The 5,637-nt window shown below is 41.0% G+C and overlaps 1 long non-coding RNA gene across 1 annotated transcript; it reads right to left on the bottom strand.

Moving 5' to 3' along the window:
- Positions 1-1,366: 1,366 nt before the first annotated feature.
- On the bottom strand, positions 1,367-5,543 carry LOC132453894 (uncharacterized). Its single transcript, XR_009524832.1, has 4 exons — positions 5,172-5,543; positions 3,077-3,187; positions 2,485-2,529; positions 1,367-2,176 (listed from the first exon to the last, which is right to left on the bottom strand). It is a non-coding gene; the product is annotated as an uncharacterized LOC132453894 (long non-coding RNA).
- Between the last annotated feature and the right edge of the window lie 94 nt (positions 5,544-5,637).

Here is a 5,637-nt window from a genome sequence, read left to right as displayed (position 1 = left end):
GTTGTTGGCGATCCCAATCCCGTGACCGCCGAACAAAACCACTTGTTTTGTGTCTCCACTTCAACCTCCGTGAAATTTCGCTTTTCTCAGTACTTCTGCCATTGTTTCCGACAAGACATAATACTTGCATTTGAGTCTTTTTTATATGCAGATCGCATTCATGAGGTCATTTGCATTGACCATTTATGGTTAAAAAGGGGCGTGTACAGGGCGGAACGTGAAGCTGATTCAGCTGCGCACACTTGTAGGCACTCTGTGATTTATAAAGCAAAGATTGCGTACGGTGTGCGTACGCAGGGTTTTATAAATTTGAATATATTTTGGCGCACGCAAAACGATCCCACGCAGTTTTATAAATGAGACCCCAGGTTTGTCAGTGGTTCAATGGGATAATGCCTTGTACTTGATAATGCCCGATTAGAGCATTATGAACAAGCTGAACATGACATTCGGCCATTGCTCTGCAGCCCGCTCACCTGAAAGCCGAGGCACAGTATGGCATAAAGGGGAACATCTTTCCTTCATAAATATGTCCTTTCATATTTATAAATCTTCCATATATATATCTTCCCTTTGTGTGTTCCTCCTATCCTATAAAAAATTGAACGCAAGAAGCAACCTTTTGTCTTTACACTTAATGTGTGTGTTTAATGATACATTATAAATTGGTTATATTATTGATTTTTGTGTTCTTCCCCTCCTGTGCCAGTTGGTTTAACCCAGTGGTTCCCAAACTTTTTTTCAGGGGACCCCCTTTTGGACTTGAGAATGTTTTCGCGATCCCCTGCCCCGCGCGACAGCACCCCCCCCCCCCCCCCAATGTTACTATGCATAATAATAATGTTCAAAATCATTATTATTATTATTATTATGCAGTAGTAATCATCACCATTATTATTATTGTTCTTTTTAATAATGTTATTATTACTATGTAATATAAATCTTCAGAGACAGCCATGTAAATATGCAAATATAGCCTTTTGGCTTAAGTTTTATTATAAAACAATAAAAAAATTATTCATGACAGTCAATGATAAACAGTACCCCCACAACCCATCCCAGAACATATATTATTTTTCACCTTGTAGCAATATATGTATATACCGGTATATTAAAAAAATCAATAAAAAAAAAATCAATACCTCCTCCCTGGCCCACCCCAAAACCATTAATAGTAAAGCATCAACAATTGGTCAGTAACAATATAACAATACTAACCCAATCAAACCGACAAATATAGAATCAAAGGGTGGGGTTACAGGGGGTTCTTTTCAAAGGTGGATTTCTCTCTGCAAAGTGGCTGTGCATTAAAAGCCTATTCTGACGCCAGTATTTTAATATAATGTTTCATATAATTATTCGTATATATATATATATATATATATATATATATATATATATATATATATATATATACGGTATATATATTATTATTATTATTATTTATTTTTTTTAATATGCAAACTGGCCCATCTCTCCGCGACCCCCCTGACGGTGCTCCGCGACCCCCCGGGGGGTCGCGACCCCCAGTTTGGGAACCGCTGGTTTAACCCATTAAGTATGCAGTGTCCTTTATGCCTCTGTTGTGGAAAGTCACGTTTTCAGTTCAGTTCCTGGTTTTAAGTCTGGTGAAGTGATTTATGCCGAGCCTTATCATTTATCTTTATATTATTTTGACCTCAGTTATGGTGGACTCTATTTCCGGTCGGTCCGTCGTCCTTTTTTAGAGCTAACCAAGATATTTCAAAATATAAAAATGGAAAGCTAAATATTTGTGGTCAAAATACGGACCAGAAAATTCAACTCATGAAAATTCGAACTGCAGTAGCCTGGCGTTCTAAGGACATGCCTCAGCATCAAGACTGAATGGAATCGAACCGGCTGCTGTCATCATAGCTCTCCTGTTGTCTTATAAGGGGTTTTGAACCCCTGAGTTCGAAAAATACATAACTGACCTCAACCAGACAAATTACCAGAGTCCTGACGTTCTGCCTACAGGCAGCCGACCGTTCTATTTCCCAACGCACAAATACCCCTTGATTCATAATTCCTCTCCTGCATTTGAAAATAACCTTTTGCTGTATAGATTTTAACTATACACTACATACATTTGAGGGTTGGGGTGTTACACAGCTGCTGTATTCTCCCTCAGGCATGGTTTTGGTTTGAAGTTCATCTGCAAAGAGCACATACATCTTCAACCAAAAATCCTGTTATAATTAACAGAAATCCTGTTATGATTAACTTGGCAGTTAGTTGATATTCAGATTGTTTATACCAGCATTGATGAAATTCACTGCTGGTACGACAAAGACCTTTAGTGAATTATTTTTTCCACTGCTGAAAGTTTGCCCCATTTATTTAATATTCTTAACACAGTAAAAAGCTTATTTGGTCTTGGGTTGTTTGTTAAAAACAAAGAGCACTTAGTTGTCACATGCCTTCTTTCACTGAAATAAATCAAATCAAATCAAATGAACCCACCTTCATAACCACATTCGTTGTTTGTTGGGAGTGCTTGATGGGAACCTGTGAACAAGATATGATACTGTAAGCATGTTATTTCTCAAATTACTTTTTGTTTTGTCATTTCTAACAGGGATTCATAGACAAAGGACCATAACACTGTCAGTTTGTAGCAACCAGTCTGTCACAATGGGAAAATTACCAACCATTTTAATTTGTGTGTAAGACAAACAAAAATAAATAAATAAATATAATTAAACATGCATCGTTAACGTATAATACTTATTTTGTGTTAATATTGCTATCTGTAATTTTTTTATTAACGGATAACTTTAGCCTCATTATAGTCATAAAAGTCAAGAGTCAGCATGCGGAGACACGTTGGCTCTGGAGTGAATCTTGATAGCTTGTCCCTTGCAGTTTAGATAATATCATGAGGAAGAATCACACAAGCGCATAAAAAGAACTAACGAGATGGAATAGTATGTGTCAAGCGGCAAATCGCAGGTTACAAGCCCAAGCCTAGTTGAGATATGTACTGCTGTGCAGAACACCGTTAGTAACTGTTGGGCTAGCCTATAATATGCTTCTGGAAAACAAGAGTATTTACTTTGACAGTGTGGTTTTAGAAGACGGACAATCAGCAGCCCAATGATCACTGATCCAATGATGACCACAGGGATGACGATTTTGGATGCCAAATCTGACTTTTGTGTTTTTCCTGCAAAAAAAGGCATGTAATCAGTTTAGTGTGCGCAGCATCTTTTTTTGATTGTGCATCACTAATAAAATAAATCGACCATTTTAAATGAATTACATCGCATGAATAAAACCCATCCAACCACGGTTGCAGTTAAGTGTAGGTATAAAACAGTGGTTCTCAACCCTTTTTGAGCAAACGCCCCCCTGACTTTACCCTGATCCTCATGAGGCCTAAGAACGCCACTCACACTCATGTTATATTGCTTAAAGGTGTCAATGCATATTTTTTCATTGATTTTGCGGTGGTCACTAATAGCAATGAACGCCCTCTGAGATGGTTTTGGTGAAAAATATATAAAACATATTCATGAATATTCATGACGTGCAAATGTATCACCTCTGATTGGCTAACAGCACTTTCCATCACTGTGATAAACCCAATTAATCTTCCAGAGTGACACGGGGGGGGGCACGTCTCCCATCGTGCCAATTCTTTCGTGCCAAAAAGCACACATTTCTAACCATATGACCCGTTTCTACTTTCATCTTTGATTCTGAGAAATTGTGACAATTCACAGATATATTTAATGTAGGTGCGCTGCTCTGTAGGCAAACCGCGGCAGAAAAAAAGGTAGCTGCTTCATCTCTTAGTTTTAGAATGAGCTAGAAATTTGTGCTTTTGGCACGGAGAAATTGAAATTGCATGTCCCAGATCACGAATGAATAGATTAAATGACGTGATGCGGCAGTGTCACGTATTTCCGTGAGACAGGGTTGGGGCACGGTGGGAGTCGCGGGAGACGCGCGAGTGCCGTGGGGGAACGAATTAATGAATGGCCCAGGAACCGCGGCCACCGCGAAAACAGATCGCACGCAGAGGCCTAATCAGGCCTATATATTTTGTATTTGAAATGCAACAGTCTTTTCGTGGAGACTACGCTCAGAGCATCTGGAACTGAACAACAGCAAGAGGAAGGAGGAAAACAGGCTATGAAACAATTTATTTTATTTTTTTCTTGCTATTGGCCACGTTTGATTGTGTTGTGTTGGTTATTGAATTGTTAACCCGCGAACTTTGGTTATGTTTACCAGCGTTACTATAGAGATCATGACGATAGCTGATGTGACGGGAGTCCGGGTGTGTGCAGGACCGAACCGCCACTGTCATACAGCGCATAGACAGTAGACAGTAAAAAGTAGCTGAGACGGTAGAGGTGTTAGAAACCAATAAATAAAAATAGGCTATTTATTTCAGGTAGCCTATTTTTTCAGCAAGAAAATTGAAAACCACGAAAGTTTAAAATCTCCCCAAAAAATGAAAGAAAAATCACGTTCTCAGACTCTTAAATCTGTCTGATATGTGAGACTGACCCAGGGATTCCACCGGACGCGTTACGGCAACGTTACGGCTGCGGCACGGAACGGCTGCGACTCTGCCCTGCTTGCATTTCCACCAGGCGCGTTACGGCAGCGCAACGTGCGTTGCGAGCCAGCCGTATTCACGCGAGATCACGCGATAATTCCTAAACCTAATGTACTCGACTTCCACTCCCAAAACGACTGCAATTAAATGCCACGCTTTGACCTTCCGGCCATTGCCCTTATAAAAATTATGATTTGATACATAAATGACGTCGTGATAGGCTACATGAGCTGAGTATTGTGTTTTATTTTGAAAATTGACCGGATGCTCTATGGCTTTTACTTTTTCACTTCCTGCCCAGCTCGATCTGCTCTGTTGAAATTGACGCGGTTCTGCAACGGCTTGCGGCAAAAATAGAAATGCTACGGAATGATAGCGCTGCGGCACGGCGAGCCGCTCCTGGGACGCTGCTGAGACGTTCCGCAGCCGCGCCCGGTGGAAATGGTCTCATTGATTTAAGTGGAACCTATCTGCTGCGGTGACCGCGGCCAAGACGTGCCGCAGCCGTAACGTTGCCGTAACGCGTCCGGTGGAATCAGGCCTTGAGGTAGAGAAGGACTCCGGGAGAACCATTGGTTACCTTCATGCCGGCCTGACTGAGGGTCTAGATCCGAAACGTTATACTGGGTCTCTCCTTCCCGTTCTCCTCTGATATTGTGGACCGCACATGTGTACGTGGAGAATGAAGAGCCTGAAAGCAGGTCCAGCTTGCTGACGAGGTTGAAACGTCCATCTCTGGTCTCGATAGCTTTCTGTTGGGAGCTGGGGGACCAATCCGTTCCATATTTGTCAAACCAAAGGATTTTCCCTTCTGGATAACCGCCAGTAGCGGTGCAGGAAAGGGTCATGGCGACGTTCTGGTTAGGGTCCCTACTGCGGTTGATGTTTGGAGTGCGATATGGGACTGCAAAGAGAAAACATAACTTGGGGGTGAATTAATTAACTTATTAGGGCATTTACATATCACCTAGTACAATTTGTATGACACAGATAAGTGCTTAGCTCAAGTAACTGAAAGTAAAAGTTATTTAAAGCAAAGCTATTTA

Source organism: Gadus macrocephalus, chromosome 3 (assembly GCF_031168955.1).
Source record: "Gadus macrocephalus chromosome 3, ASM3116895v1".
NCBI lineage: Eukaryota > Metazoa > Chordata > Actinopteri > Gadiformes > Gadidae > Gadus > Gadus macrocephalus.
This window is presented reverse-complemented; position numbering and strand designations above follow the sequence as displayed.